At 47.8% G+C, this 16994-nt stretch overlaps 1 pseudogene; it reads right to left on the bottom strand.

Annotated features, from left to right (window-relative positions):
• Positions 1-367: 367 nt before the first annotated feature.
• On the bottom strand, positions 368-4393 carry LOC123945859 (annotated as a pseudogene).
• Positions 4394-16994: the final 12601 nt, after the last annotated feature.

Genomic DNA, 16994 nt, shown 5'->3' with positions numbered 1-16994 from the left:
TGGAGACTGACCGGATTTCTGCCTCGGCAGACCCTCTCTACAGCCACACAAGTTCCAGGTGGAGGGAAAGCGGGAGAGGATGGACAGAGCGAAGTCCTGGTCTGGGTCTTGTTCACCTTGTCGTGGAAAGCAAAGGAGAGCGAGGAAGGGGGCAGGGGCAGACCCCTAAGGTCACCCATCCTCCAAGGCCCTATTTGTTCTGGAAGCCAAAGCAGGCCCTCGGGGAGAGCGGACCCTGATCCTTCCCTCCCACCACAGCAGAGCACACACAGAGGCCAGCACCACTCATGAGGGGGAAAAAAAACATATATTTTGAGGAAGTAAAATAATTGTGGCACAGAGAAGCCATTAGCTCATAGAGGATGTGCTAATGTGAGAAAAAAGTTTTTTTCTGCGCCGTTTGCATTTTACCTTGGAGGAAAGTTGTCCTCCCAGGAAAGGCATGAGAAGCACACAGTGGCTGGCCAGGTGAGAGGTATTTTTGAAGGAGGCAGTGCCTGGGGCAGTGGGGCTGCTGGGTGCGGTCTGAAGGGCCTGGCACCAGGGACCTGTACTAGCAGGGTCTGCCTGGGAACCCTGGCACACTGTTGGGGAAGGGCCACCCGATCCACTCGGTCTTGTTGGAATAGCTGTTGCCCCTGGGGTGCCCTGTGGACTGGCTGTCTCCCTTATCACTCTCTTCTCTTGGTAGGAGAGGACCCTGTGGTAGCAGACATTGGGGTCTGCCAAAGCCTGGAGATCGTTTTTGCACCAGCTGAACACCGAGGCCCTGAGACCCTAGTGAGGCACCATTTTCTCCTCTAGGATCCACCCCACAGTGGTCACGATCACCTGAGACTTGGCAGAAGCGCTGTCCATGGCCAACATGCCCATGACTTGTCCCCGGTCCTGGGATGATGAAGACTTGCCCTTTTGAAGGGAATGTTCCAGTCATTTGCCTCTACTGGGAAAGAATCACTGTATCAAATGTTTCATCCTTCTCCTGAAATAGAGAAGGAGCCTCCTCCTTCTTCAGCAAAATCTCACAGACCTTGCTTCCTGAGACCTCTGCTGACTCCTTGCTCTGGACGGGACGTCTCACCTCACTGATCTGGAGGACCTTCAGTTCTGACAATTCTTTGGCAGGCTTTCTTGAGGGGGACCTCCTGGAGCTCTCTTTCTCCTTGGGGGGGACACATGACCTGCTCAGGCTCTTACATTGGTGCCACAGTCCCAGGGGTCCTGGCACCTGTGGAGGCTCTGGCCATGGAATCTTTGGCCATGCAGCACCCAGGAAGCCGATGTGTCTTCACTGGACCTGCTCTGGAAGCCAGACAGAGATCCCTGAGAAGCCAAGACATCGGCAGCAAGGAACACGTTGGACTAACAGTCTTGAAGGAGACTCTCAGTGGCACAATCTTGAAGGAGCACGGTGAGGGTGGCGTCATGGGCTGTCGCTTTCCCCTGAAGACCCTGATCTCAGCTCAACATGGAGACCTTGATTGTTGGCCAGCACACGGGGTTCTAAGGTGACTCCCCAGGCAGAGGCCTCCTTGACCTCCCCAGCCTCCCTGGGCTCTTTGGCACTCTGCTGGGACTCTTAACTTGAGCTCTAACACTGTCACGTCCCATGAGACCCGACCCCTATTCACCCTCCTTGGCTCCTTCGTGGCTGTTGCTGGACTTGGACTTGACTCCAAGGTGCTGTTTATAAGAGTCCTTGAGGCAGTCTCACTTTGCCAGATTCTGCCCACAAAGCTGTATGTGAAGGTCCGAGAAGGTGGCCTGGCCCCCTGTCCAGCTGGAGGGCCACCACCAGGTGAGGTCCCTGCCAGAGCCTGATGGATTTCCTCACATGTAGGCTGGGGAGCACCAAGGGGACCCCTCACCAGGTGGGATAAGACTCTTTCATCACCTCTCCTTGATAGGGCTGAGGAGGATTTCCCACGAACTTGGGCCCCGAGCCGGCCTTGGATACGCAGGTGGCTAAGCGGGGAGGGGAGGACTGGGAGAGGAGGAAGCTCTTCTTCAACTTGAAGAGGCTTATAGGCTTGAGAACCTTGATGGGGAGCCCCCACAGGTGCTTCACCCCAAGCCTTATGATATGTGCTTCTAACAACTGCTGAGTGTATGGACTGAGGATGGAAAAATCATGGGAGGTGGTCATGCAGGGTTCCCAACCCTTGGAAAGTGCTGGCTTTCCAGGTTTCCCGTGATGGCTTGGCTTTCCAGGAAGGTCTGAGGTGTGGTGGACAGCAGCCGGGAAGGATGAACATCCAAAGGGATCTGACCCTATCTGAACTGCCCCAGCTTCCTGAAATGGGTTCTCAGATCCTTTTCTGGGCGCTTTTCATCTTCGCTCCTTGTGGAGGGCTTCAAGTCTGTGTCTGACTCCTCAGGATTTATTCCTGGAGCCTTCCCTGGAGAGCTCGTTGCGCCCCTGTGTAGATCTTTCTGGATCCTCCCTACACTGGACCTTGAATCCTTGCCCCGGCTTTTTCCTGGCATGGTCCTTCCTGGCTACTTGGACCCAGTCTTCTATGTGGCCTGGCAGCTTCCATCTGTGGGACTGTGCCAGCCGTGTGACTGGGGCACCTTCTGGAACTTGTGATGAAGCTGTCTTCAGTGATAGCTGGATCCTGCGGGGCGGGCCACTTTCTTGCTTCATGAACCTCTTCCAAAGGTGCCACTCCAGTTGCTCCCAGAGTGCAGAGTCCATCAAGTCCCCAGGAAGGACAGAGACTGAACCTTGGACTTTGGGGGCATGGCCACCCTTCGGAAGGTCTGGAGGACCTGGGCTAAAGACTTCCTGAGATTTTTTTCACCACAGCGGGTACCTTGCTGCTTTCTAGGTGCTTCTTCACAAAGTGACATTGCAGGTTTTGAATGGAAGTTGACATGTAAGACTGTGTCTTCTGGGCTACAGGGCAAGACACCTCACAGGTCCCCATCTCCGGTGGCAGAGAAGGCAGTCCCGCTGGGACAGAGGGTGCAAGGCAGAACTGGGTCTGGGGCTGAGCTAGAGGCCGGAGGTGGGCCTGGTCCAGAGAGACAGGCTGGGACTGAGTCAGAGGGAGGGGCAGGGGCTGGGGCCTAGTCAGAGGCAGGGGCTGAGGTGGGGACAAGTTCAGAGTCAAGGGTTGGGGCGGGTCTGAAGTGTCAAATATTTAAGTCCTGGGTCAGTGAGAGGCGGGGAGCCACGTTGGCCTGAATCTGGAGCAGCAAGGCATGAGAGAGCTCATTGAATATGATGGATGGGAACTCCAGTGGGGGATCGGTCACCCTGACAGTGGCCACCAGGGACTCGCTGTGCAGAAAGGGGAGACCCCAGAAGAGCTGGCTGCATTTCTGCTCCAAATTGTCCCCTGGAATCTTGGGATGTGGGGGCTTCTCAGGACCGAGCAGCTGTTTTGCTTTGCCCCTCATGCTCTAGAAGGGCCGGCAGCCCATGGTGTCCTGCCCATCACCTGGGGACTTGAACATTCTCCCGAAAGAGGTCAGCTGGTAGTATGAACTTTCCTTCTTTTCCTTCTCCTTCCAAAACTTCAGTTCTGTTCTCTTGGCGATGAGTATCTCCAGAAGCTTCTGGACGTCTGGGTTGATGAGGGAGGGACCTAGTCTCTCCCTGTCTGTGTGTGGGGTTTCCCCAGAACAAGGTCTCTGGTGGGCCATGGGACAGAGGCGCTTGGTGGCACTCCAAGCGTGTTGAGGTGGACAGGTTCCAGGCTTTGGCAGCTGCCTGTCACCAGGACAGGGCTAAAATGGGGCCGCGTGAGCAGCCCAGGCCCGAGGTGGCTGGGACAGGAGAAGCTGTCCTGTCAGCTGACCAAGGTGTGTGTAGAGCAGAGCTCTGTGGGATAGGGCAAGATGGGGTGCCCTTGAGTCACACTGAGGGAGAGTCAAAGGAGAGTTCAGCCGCTCTGGGGCCAAGGAGGCTGTCAGAGGCCGAGGGGAGGCCTCCGAAGGATGGAGACATGGCAGGGAAGGGGGAAGAGCAAGTGGCTGGTGCGAAAAGCCATCCGGGTGGAGGAAAGGCTCTGCTAGCCAGGAAGCACTCAGGGAGGAGTGTGAACCAACAGAAACTGAGGAATTCATTGGTCCTGCTGGCAGGGTGGAGGCAGGAGGCCGAGGGGGCCGTCGGTGGAGCGTGGGCAGGTGAAGGGGCCACGGTGGGAGCAGCATCTTCCACAGGCTCCCTGCATGGCTGACAGGCTCCAACTGGCAGTCCTCAGTGCACCTGTCCAGGGGCTGCTTGCCTAAGAACTGGTGAAAGCCCCTCCAGTCAGCCTCACCGGGTGGCTGCAGGAGAGAGGAAGCGTGAGCTGCTACTGCAGCAGCCGGGGGCCCGGAGCGGTCCCCACAGTCCTCCATGCCCCACCCACGTCACAATGCTCCTGCTCTCCCTCAGCCAGGGGCTTTGGTCACAGTCTGTCCCCATGGCTCCTCCCAGCCCCCCCCCCCCCCCCGAACAGCCCCAGAAGCCATTCCTTGCAGCCCAGGAGTCACACCATAGACTGGGGGAGGCCCACCCAGGGAAGAAGGGGCAGATTCTTTACCTTGGCAGAAGGAAGAATAGGTCCTGATCCTCTACCAGATCTTGCAGGAAATTATCTCTAACCTGGAAACAGCGGAAGGCGGGACCCAGGGGTTTTACAGTAGGCTAGGTACAATGTCCCTTTAGGGGAGACCTTTAGGGGATTGGACTCAGGAGCCCCAAACAGCATTGTCCAAGACCACGTGCCCTCACGGTGATTATAGGATTCATGATGGGGATCGCTTTGTCTTTTCCAAAGTACTTCCTCGTTCATGACCTTGCTGGGCAAGGAAGGACAGTGTGGCCTCACAGAGGAATCTGAGCAGAGTTGAACAGCTTATCCACAGTGGGAGTGGGAGGTCCCGCCCCCAGTCCAGGCCCTGGGGCCACTGCAGGCAACACCCATTACCAGACCCTCTGGGCTTTGTTCTGGCCCAGAATCTGGGAAGCCTCCGGGTTCCACTCTCCCTCCCGGGAGCCCCGAACCCCCCACCCAAGTGCTCTGTTTCCTGAGGGATGGGCTCAGGTCCTGGTGTGCTGGAGACAGTGGGTCTGGGCCCTCAGAGCAGGGGTACAGTGTAACTGGGGCACACAGGGGTGAGTGGCGGACACTCACCTTTCAGAGTCTGGTTTTTCTGGTATCTCTTGATCCTTTTCTGTGGCTCTCCTTGGTACTGAGAGAGGAGAACACGGGGAGGATGGGCCCCCCGCCCCAATAGCAGGTGACCCAGTGCTCAGGGGCCTGACCTCCACTAGAGAGGCAGCTCTTAACCTTGGGTCCTCGGCCACTGGTCACTGGTTTGGGATGCTGTCCTGGATCCCTCCACCACACCTGGACTCTGGCCCAAGATCTTCGGGGAGAAATGCTCATGTCCCTCTAACCCCTGCCCGGTCTGGCTTGTCCTGGATAGATGGTGGTCTACTCACTCCTGAGAATACACATTCTATTCTCTCCCATCTCAGGAGTCCCTCCATTGACTCAGAAAAGTGGAAAGAATAATAGAAAAGAAGAGAGAATCACACTCTGCTGGGTCTGGGCCAAGGGTTCCTTACCTTCCTGCTCTTCCTGTATTTCTTGCGTGGTGGTAAGGACGTATCAGGCTGCAAATGGAAAGTAATAGGAAGAAGTGCCCCAGTCCACATATGAAGACAAGGATGTATTAACTGTCCAGGAAGTGGGACTGGCACTCAGCCAACCACCAGTAAAGAATTTCTGAGGAAAGAGATAATTCTCCATCTCTTTCCTCTGAAAAGCCTTAGTGTCTGATCGCACTGCAGCCCTTGGGCAACTGAGCCCTGGGTGTGCAGGTGCAGACACAAGCCCCATGCCCATGTCACAGAGCTGTGGTCTGGTCACAAAGGGCCCTTGAGGGCAGGTAAGGGACACAAGTAGCTGGACCACATCCCCCACCCTCCCAGGCCTGCCACTCCTACCTGCTCACAGTGCTGACAGAGCTTTGTCAGTTCCCCAGGCGACTGCAGGCGACAAGAGCCATGAGCTGCCACTGCAGCAGCTGTGGCCGGGAGCGGTCCCTATGGCCCTCCATGCCCCAAACCCATGTCACAATGCTCCTGCTGTCCCTCAGTCAGGGGCTTTGGTCATGGTTCCTCCCAGCCCCCCCCCCCCCCTCCCGTGAACAGCCCCGCGGCTTTTTCCTTCAGCCCGGGGTCACACCATAGACTCAGGAAGCCCAACCCAGGGGAAAAGAGGGCTGATTCTTTACCTTTGCAGAAGGGAGGATAGGTCCTGATCCTCTACCAGATCTTGCAGGAAATCTCTGAAAACCGGAAACAGGAGACTGGGTCACAGTGGAAGGCGGGGCCCATGGGTCTTACAGTAGGCTAGGTACAATGTCCCTTTAGGGGAGACCTTTAGGGGATTGGACTCGGGAGCCCCAAACAGCATTGTCCAAGGCCCCATACCCTCATGGTGATTACAGGATTCATGATGGGGATTGCTTTGTCTTTTCCAAAGTGCTTCCTCAGATTCCTCAGAGGAAAGAGGAATCTGAGCAGAGTTGAACAGCTTATCCACTGTTGGACCTGGAGGTCCCGCCCCAGTCCAGGACCTGGGTGGGGCCCTGATGGGTGACACCCATTTGCAGACCCTCGGGGCTTTGTTCCGGCCCAGAATTGTGGAAGCCTCCGGGTTCCACTCTCCCTCCCGGGAGCCCCGAACCCCCCACCCAGTGCTCTGTTTCCTGAGGGATGGGCTCAGGTCCTGGTGTGCTGGAGACAGTGGGTCTGGGCCCTCAGAGCAGGGGTACAGTGTAACTGGGGCACACAGGGGTGAGTGGCGGACACTCACCTTTCAGAGTCTGGTTTTTCTGGTATCTCTTGATCCTTTTCTGTGGCTCTCCTTGGTACTGAGAGAGGAGAACACGGGGAGGATGGGCCCCCCGCCCCAATAGCAGGTGACCCAGTGCTCAGGGGCCTGACCTCCACTAGAGAGGCAGCTCTTAACCTCGGGTCCTCGGCCACTGGTCACTGGTTTGGGATGCTGTCCTGGATCCCTCCACCACACCTGGACTCTGGCCCAAGATCTTCGGGGAGAAATGCTCATGTCCCTCTAACCCCTGCCTGGTCTGGCTTGTCCTGGATAGATGGTGGTCTACTCACTCCTGAGAATACACATTCTATTCTCTCCCATCTCAGGAGTCCCTCCATTGACTCAGAAAAGTGGAAAGAATAATAGAAAAGAAGAGAGAATCACACTCTGCTGGGTCTGGGCCAAGGGTTCCTTACCTTCCTGCTCTTCCTGTATTTCTTGCGTGGTGGTAAGGACGCATCAGGCTGCAAATAGGAAAGTAATAGGAAGAAGTGCCCCAGTCCACATATGAAGACAAGGATGTATTAACTGTCCAGGAAGTGGGACTGGCACTCAGCCAACCACCAGTAAAGAATTTCTGAGGAAAGAGATAATTCTCCATCTCTTTCCTCTGAAAAGCCTTAGTGTCTGATCGCACTGCAGCCCTTGGGCAACTGAGCCCTGGGTGTGCAGGTGCAGACACAAGCCCCATGCCCATGTCACAGAGCTGTGGTCTGGTCACAAAGGGCCCTTGAGGGCAGGTGAGGGACACAAGTAGCTGGACCACATCCCCTCTCCACCACCAGCCCTATTGCTCCATCATCCCTCCACCCTCCCAGGCCTGACACCCCTACCCACTCACCCTGCTAGACACAGACCTTTGTCAATTTGCCTTTCATCCTGCGTGGAGCTCAAAGAATACCTGTTCCCCTTAGGATCTCCAGTTGCGCTCCATCAGTTTCATAGCTTTTAAAACTTTGGAGTTGTCCTTGGAATTTTGGTTAATTCCCAGGAGCTTTTGTCCTCTGTCTGCAGCTCCAGTCTCCCCACGTTGTATGTTCTTGCCTTGCATCACCCTAGTACAAAAGAAACTCAAATTTCTTTTGTGCGACTTTAGCCATGTGCATTTTGAAAACATCTTAAGATGTTTTATTTCAATTAATCTTCACTAACATCAACTAGAGAACTAGAGGGACTTAGAAAATTAATGATTATTCAAAATTTACAAAGCTGAGGAAGTACAAAACAAAATGAAATCAAACCTCCCAGGTACAGTTCTCAGTCCTTTGTAGTGGTTTTCCTTCTGAGATGAGCAGAGAGTAAACTGCAGCAACACTTTCACGGCATTCTGTATAGGCACACATGCACATGCTCATGCACATTCCTTAACAAATCCAGCATTTTCAAATCTTGGAATCGAGTTTTCATTTCTTGTTTTTGCTTTTTTTTGGTTCAAAGATTTCCTTTAGTAATTCTTGTAAGTTTGTGTATCTGGGAATATCTTTATTTTGCCTTCACTTTTGAAAGATTTGCTAGGTATAGAATTCTGGGTTGACGATTTTTTTTAAGATTTATTTATTTGAGAGAGAGAGAGAGTGTGTGTGTGTGCACGAGCAGGGGGAGGAGCAGAGGGATAGGAAAGGAGACCCCCCACTTAGCAGGGCACCTGACAAGGGCTTGATCCCAGGACCCTGAGATCATGACCTGAGCTGAAATGAAGAGTCAGATGCCCAACAGAATGAGCCACCCAGGCACCTGGACAAGTTTTTCTCTTTCAGCTTTTTTACTAGTGTCATTTCAGGGCCTTTCCCCCACTGGTTCTGATTGGAAGTCAGTGGTTAATCTAATGTGGTTCTCTGTATATGAGGGGACATTTTTGTCGTGCAATTTCAAAATTTCTCCCTTATTTTTCCATGGTGTGACTGTGATGTATCTAAGAGCAGATCTGCTTGTTTTTATTTTACTGCGGGTAAATATTGACTCTATAAGGGTTTCCATCAAATTTTATAAGATTTCAGCCATTATTTCTACAAACATTCTGTCTTCCTTTCCATTTCTCCTTTCTTTCTGAGAACACTCCTTTAAGTAGGTAAGAACTTCCAAATGAGTCCACATTTCTCCCAGGCTTGCAGCGAACTGCTACCCGAGAGCCCAGGTTTCTCAACATTCACATTGGTATCTAGAAAGTAGCTTCAGTTCTGCGAATGTCTTGGGTATGGAGTGTTTTGCTGACATCATGGAAAGCTGCCCGTGTGATGATGTCATGCCTGTGCCCATGGGCTCTGACTGTGGTGGGGCTGTGAGTTAGAGCCATCGCTTTGGAAAATGCTTCACCATGACCTGGTCCGGGCTGAAGAGAGCAGGCCTTTTGAAAGAGTAACTCTACTGCCAGAGCTAGAGAAAACCCGCCGTTTTGTAGTAATAAAAAACAGGGACCAACCCAGTCCCATCAAGTGGAAGGTATGTGCTCTGCAGTGTCGTGCTCAAGTTACAGTGAACTACAGTGAAACATTGTAAGTGTAAATTATGTAGACATGCTACCGAGGAAGAAATAAAAGTGACTTGCAGAAAAATTGTGCAGGATGGTTGCATTTGTTCTAGTTTCAATACTATACAAAATCAATTAAGATTTAGTGATGCATTTACTTTGGTACAATATAAAGAAAACACAGAGAATAGCGAACAGGACTGATGGACGGGGAGGGATGTACAGATGACTCCAAAGATGTGGATGATACCACATTTCTTAGAAAGGTTGGGATGTGTACGGGTTTCTTTTCCTTATTCCTTACATCTTCTATATAATTCATAAATGTCAGCTTGTAGCTTTTAAACACTAAGATACACAATAATATACAATGACAGTACAGACAAAAGGTTGATATCCAGGATCTATAAAGAACTTCTCAAACTCAACACACACAAAACAGATAATCATATCAAAAAATGGGCAGAAGATATGAACAGACACTTCTCCAACGAAGACATACAAATGGCTATCAGACACATGAAAAAATGTTCATCATCACTAGCCATCAGGGAGATTCAAATTAAAACAACATTGAGATACCACCTGACACCAGTTAGAATGGCCAAAATTAGCAAGACAGGAAACAACGTGTGTTGGAGAGGATGTGGAGAAAGGGGAACCCTCTTACACTGTTGGTGGGAATACAAGTTAGTGCAGCCACTTTGGAGAACAGTGTGGAGACTCCTGAAGAAATTAAGAATAGAGCTTCCCTATGACCCTGCAATTGCACTGCTGGGTATTTACCCCAAAGATACAGATGTAGTGAAAAGAAGGGCCATCTGTACCCCAAAGTTTATTGCAGCAATGGCTACGGTTGCCAAACTGTGGAAAGAACCAAGATGCCCTTCAACGGATGAATGGATAAGGAAGATGTGGTCCATATACACAATGGAGTATTATGCCTCCATCAGAAAGGATGAATACCCAACTTTTGTAGCAACATGGATGGGACTGGAAGAGATTATGCTGAGCAAAATAAGTCAAGCAGAGAGAGTCAAGTATCATATGGTCTCACTTATTTGTGGAACATAACAAATAACATGGAGGACATGGGGAGATGGAGAGGAGAGGGAGTTGAGGGAAACTGGAAAGGGAGATGAACCATGAGAGACTATGGACTCTGAAAAACAACCAGAGGGTTTTGAAGGGGGGGGGTGGGAGGTTGAGGAACCAGGTGGTGGGTAATAGGGAGAGCACGTACTGCATGGAGCACTGGGTGTGATGCCAAAACAATGAACACTGTTATGCTGTAAATAAACAAATAAATGAAAAAAAATAAAATATAATAAAACACACATTACCCCAGGTATTGGGTAGACAGCTTAACGAGAATTACAGATGCTAGCAAAAGAGTTGTACACTCTGTTTAATATCACAAAGTATCATTTCATAGTGAAAGTGGTTGGGATAAAAACTCTGTTTTTATAGAGGCAATGTGGTTTTCTAGAAAGATGTCTGGTTCCCACTGTGCTGTTGACTCACTCTACCTCAGGCAATTCATTTATGTGCAATTGAAGGCTTTTAACAATCTGGCACCAGCTAGCTTCTCAAGAAGTATTTCCGACTTTTCATTTTTACCCTTAGTTCCAGCCCTCTTCCCTTTTCCTCTCCCCTCTTGTTGCCTTTTGAAAAAATGAAACAGTTTTTCCTCTTTTCTAACTTGCTTTTCTACAGATTTCCTATTTCATCTTTTTCAGCCACTTAACTCTTACTCCTTGCCGCTACAGATCGCCATGATCTTGGAGCCATCTTTCAAATGAAAAAATTCCATTACTCTGCAGAGTAACTAATCGATTTCTTTTTTTTTTTTTAAGATTTTATTTATTTATTTGAGAGACAGAGACCATGAGAAGGGGAGGAAGGGAGAGGAAGAAAGCATGTTGAGGAGATTCCCTGCTGAGCACAGAGCCCTCTCAGGGCTCAAATCCCAGGATCCTGAGATCATGACGAGTTGAAACCAAGAGTCAGCAACCCAGAAGCCCCACAGTTATTCAATTTCTTTGCAGAATACACCTTGGATAGTCTAACTTCACTATCAAAGGGGCCTTCAGGGCATCTTCCAAAACAAAGTAACAACTCTTCTTGATAAAAATTTTTCCCGGGGTGCCTGGGTGGCTCAGTGGGTTAAAGCCTCTGCCTTCGGCTCAGGTCATGATCCCAGGGTTCTGGGATCAAGCCCTGCATCGGGCTCTCTGCTCAGTGGAGAGCCTGCTTCCTCCTCTCTCTCTCTCTCTGCCTGCCTCTCTGCCTGCTTGTGATCTCTGTCTGTCAAATAAATAAATAAAATCTTAAAAGAAAAAAAATTTTTTCCCTGGTGATGGTGTATTTCCCTGGTATATTAGTGTATTGCTAATAGAATAGCAAATTTTTCTTCCACTTACATCAGTATAATTATAATAGGCTTTGAATGAACTTACTGAATAAATGAAAAATAATTTTTTTATACCTATCACGTTTGACCACTGGTCTGACTTAAGCATTTTTTGCAAATTCTCACGTAATCCTTACTATAATCCTACTAAGAATCTGTGGGGGAAAACTGGGCTCAGAGAAGTTGTTTGTTGTCAACCCCGAACTGTTGCTTCTCTGCGATACAGAAGAGAACCTAAGATGCCACTTCCCAAAATTACTTTCCTTGTATTTTGAGGATTTGCCAGTGAGACTTGGGAGGCAGGGAAGAAAGAGGAGCCATTATTTGACCGAAGTAGTTACAGTCAGGTACACAAACCAAGGATCCACAAAATCTTTCTGTGGCGGGCAAGAGAGCAAACATTCTGCAGGTCAGACAGTCTCTGTCACAGCTGCAAAGTCTGCCACTGTAATGTAAGACAGCTATAAGCAATATATAAGCCAGTGAGTATAGCTATGTTCCAATAAACTTTCATTTGTGGATACTGAAATTTGAATTCCATGTAATCATATCATAAAATACTATGCTGCTTGTGTTTCTGTCAACCATTTGAAAGTATAAATCCATTCTTGGTTCACACACTGTACAAAAACAGGCAGCAAGCCAGATTTTCCCCAAGGGCCATAGTTTGGCAACCTCTCCCATGGAAAGTTAGCTGATAGGATGCACACTGGCTTCGTAGTGAGCTCCACCCACTCCACGGTTTCAGGCCGAGACTCTCAGAAATGGCTTCTCTGATTCGGATCCCCTATCCTTTCCCATGGTTTGCAAGTCCTTAATGCCCTCATTAAAACCCTTCAAGCTTGAAATATACAGAGTGACTTCTGCTTTAATGACCAAACTCTGGCTCTGAGAACATTTCATATAGCAGCAGTATGAAAACAGAACCTCAAAGAACAAAATTCAGGCTCTGTTCTATGATGTGAATGAAGGTAAAGGAAGGAATAACCTCACTGCTAGTAGCAAGTGAGACTTTTTGGTGGACAGCACACAGTGGCAAAATAATTCCTTAAATTTCCACCTCTAGTTGCCCAGAATTATGTGCCAACAGGAAGCTAAGTACTAAAATAAAATAAATAATAAAAAAAAATATGACTGCTGCAATAGAATGTTCTAGTAGAAAGTTTGATGGCAAAGACCATGGAGCTGACTGGATACATAACACTGCAGCTTACAGAAGGAAAGTCTTCAAAATTCTCATCTTATAGTCAGAAAACCAGAAAGTCTTTAAGACTGTCCTGAAAGAACCTTTTATTTCTAGTAGCTGCAGGGTTGAAATATCTGAAAACCAAACCCAAAATGTGAACCTATCATTGGCTGGGTAACACTGAAAGTTGAATTCACAGTGGACTTTGTCAAGCCTGAAAGAATGGGGCCAGGAGAACTGGGACGGGGCACTTACGAGATTTCAGAGGGGAGGAGAGGCCGCTGCTCCCTAGGGGAAGTTGTAGGTACATGCTGGGCAGATGGCAGATGGGAGGCCCACAGCACTGTCCTTCCTGCTCTTGAGGACCACCCACTTCAGTGTTGTTGGCTGAGGTCACTGGTAGCTGGCCTCTCGGCCGGCCCTTCCCTCTCCCATCTGACAGGTGTGAACCCTCAAACTCTCTACATTAAAATACAAAGAACAACTTCCATTTTCTTGAGCGAAAACTGATACAATGATGAAACATCTGTTATCCAAAATATTAGGAAGTTTGTCAATTTGACACTTCACTTCTCAGAACTGTGCAGACATGAGAAGGTAAGCAATGTTTCCAAACCAAGTAGGAATGGGTAGATACTGGTGTTCCCAGCCGTGTGCACCAGATAACACGGGAGAACCTATGTATGTTTGCTGAACAGATACCAAGGAAAGAAATTCTCTCTGAGTTAAGAGCTTCTAAGCCTTTTTATCTTTGTAGCCTGAGTCCTTATCCCAAGGCCTAGTACACCTGAGCACTCAATACATATTTACTTAGCATTTTGATTTGCCTGGGCAGGATGAATCCCTCCCCACCCAACTGTTATTAACAATTTAATAGCCAACAATTAATATTATCTGCAACAGGGGCGCCTGGGTGGCTCAGTGGGTTAAGCCTCTGCCTTCGGCTCAGGTCATGATCTCAGGGTCCTGGGGTCGAGCCCTGCATTGGGCTGTCTGCTCAGCAGGGAGCCTCCTTCACCCTCTCTCTCTGCCTGCCTCTCTGCCTACTTGTGATCTCTCTGTCAAATAAATAAAAAAAATAAATAAATAAACTCTTTAATATTATCTGCAACAGTCAACAACATAGCGTCATCACATTGAAAGACTCAAAGTTGGCCTGAGATATACAGATGGGATCATGGATTCATTTATTTTGCTTCAACTAAAGCTGGATAGGTTTTTAACCTAAATAGATTTTTAAGGAAGGCATATTTTTCCCTAGAATTTAACTTTATGTATCCAAATTTGGGGAGAGAGTTTTATTGAATATTTTTAAATTACATCTATAAACTGCTCTATGAAGTATATTTCAGTAGCCTATTTGGGGTTATAAAGTTATTTTACACACATACCAAAAACTTCTCCTTGTGATCTTTTGATGCTAAAAAAGCTCAAGAAAGAATATGTAAAAGGAAAATATTCTATCAATCAGCATTTCTGGATATACAAATATAAATATCTTATGGAAATTAACTAACAAACTTCAGAACTTTTAGCCAATAGAGCACTTAGAAAAAGTTCAACAAAATAACAGAAGAAGCAAAATAAACGTGGCATATCTTAAAAGATAAAATAAAACTAAATTTGATCTGTTTATTTCTCTCTGAAGGTGACATTGGCCATTTAATCTCAACATCCTGAATTTATTTCCACTGAGAGCAGAAACTTGAGTGCAGGGATTGGGCCTGGTCCACCACTTTATTCGGCACGTAGAATATCTGATGCAAGCAAAGCCTGAGTAAATATGCTTTTAACGACTATAACATGGATAGACAAATGATTTTTCTACCTTTGTTTTACCTTCTCTTCTTCTACTTCCCTCATTCACTAAAAACTGCGTTAAAAAAAATTAAGAACTTCACATCTGCTCCAGTGACCATTAGCAGCCTCTCAAACCACATATCTAATGTTTGTTCAACATCAGCCCTTGAAGGGGATTTTCTTACAGACACAGAAAACTGCACTTGTCTTTCCATGCTCCCTAGTCTCTGACGCTATGCCTTACCATCCCCACTACCAATGTGCCCTGTGTCTCCGTAAACATCACCACAAGGCACCAACTATCTCCAGGATCCTTTTTGGAATCTACCTTTTCCTTACTCCCTACATCCAGCCACTACCAAATCCCATAAACTTTATTTCCAAAATCCTTCTCCAATCCGTCTACTTGTCCCTGTGTCCCACTGTCACTAATCCAAGCCATTCCATCTCCATATGGACCTGGCAAATAGGCTTTTAACTCCTCTCCAGGCATTCCCACATGACCTCTCCAACTGATTTTTGTAACTCAGCTAGAGAGATATTTTTAAAAGACTGCCTCCTCTTTAAAAATCTTTTGGTAAGGATATGAAGAAAAGGGAATCCTTCTGCACTGTTGGTGGGTATGTAAATTGGTAGAAAACAGAAGGGATGTTCCTCAAAAAATTAAAAATAGAACTACCATGTGATCCAGCAATCTCACTTCTGGGTATTTATCCCAAGGAAATGAAAATAGAATTCTGAAGAGCTCTCCGTGCTCTCATGTCCATGGTGGCATTATTTACAATGGCCAACATATGGAAACAACATAAGTGCCTATCAATGGACGAATGGATAACGATATGGTGTGTATACATACACACAACGGAATATTATTCAGCCATGAGGAAGGAAATCCTGCTGTTTGTGACAACATGAATGGGTCTTGAGGTAATATCATTAGTTAAGTAAACTAAGCCAGACAGAGAAAGACAAATACCACATGGATTACTTATACATGGAATTAAAAAGAAAAAAGTAGGGCACCTGGGTGGCTCAAGGGATCGGTTGTGTCCAACTCTTGGTTTCAGCTCAGGTTGTGATCTCAGGGTCGAGAGATGGAGCCCCGCCTCCAGCCCTATGCTCAGCGGGGAGTCCACCTGGAATTCTCGCTCTCCCTCCCCCTCTGCCCCTCCCCCACTTGTGTGCACACTCTCTCTCTCTCAAATAAACAAAAAATAAATCCTAAAAATGTTTTAAAAAGAAAAGTAGAACTCTTAGAGGCAGAGAGCAGAAAAGTTGTGCCAGGAACTGGGAAATGGGATGATAGTGAGAGGCTGATAAAAGGGTAAGTTCCAAGGAGCTTATGTATAACATGGGGATTATAGTGGATAACACGGTGTTATATAAATCGTTAAGAAGAGAATAGAAATTTTGTCACTAAAAAAATAAAATATGTGAGGTGATGGATGTGTTAATTAAGTAGATGGGAGGATCCTTTCATGATACATATCAAATTACCATGATGTACACTTTAAATATCATATAATGTTATTTATCAATTACTCTTAAATAAAACTGAAAAAAGTAAAATATAGCTTTCCTTGTGGAAACACACACACACTCCTTTCAAAGTCTCATTTCTCTATGGCAGACCTCTGCCCACCTCTTTTTGTGTCACCACAGACAGAGAAAGATCTGGGATTCAACCCAAGGACGCCTAGATAGCTTTCAGGCTGTGGCCTGCCGGACAGAGAGACTGAGAAGAAGCAGGCAGTGAATCTATTAGTTTAATTCAATCAAATCAGACAGAATTAAGATGATGTTTGATGTGAATCCAGGACATGTGTATTATGAGGACAGACTACCTGGAAGACATGGAACTAAAAAGATAAAAATCTCTTACTGGTTAGTGGCAAGGAGAGAATCAAACCTGAGACCAAGTCCAAAATTCTCTGGCCAATCAGCAGCCTCAGTGAGCTGGGATTTTTTTTTTTTTTTTTTTAACCTGAATCTGCCTGAGAGGATCACGTCCATATTGTTGGAATGGTAAAGACATTTCCCTGACAGGGACAGGGTCTCCAGATGCAGTCGTGCTGGATGCTCACTGCCCAACTCTAGGGTCTACCTTGGAGATGGTGGTTGACATGAATGCGGCCCCCAGAGTTGTTCAGGGAACGATGCATGCAGCCGGTGTTCCCGAGTAAATGTATTTCACCTCCAGAAAGAAGAGTCATGCTTTTGTGTTAGGTCCTAGACTAAATATTTGTAAGCAACGGTTTTGATTTTACAGTTACTTTTTAAAGCATT

Source organism: Meles meles, chromosome 7 (assembly GCF_922984935.1).
Source record: "Meles meles chromosome 7, mMelMel3.1 paternal haplotype, whole genome shotgun sequence".
Classification (NCBI taxonomy): domain Eukaryota; kingdom Metazoa; phylum Chordata; class Mammalia; order Carnivora; family Mustelidae; genus Meles; species Meles meles.
The sequence above is the reverse complement of the archived record's forward strand: the minus strand, read 5'-3'. Positions and strand labels throughout refer to the sequence as shown.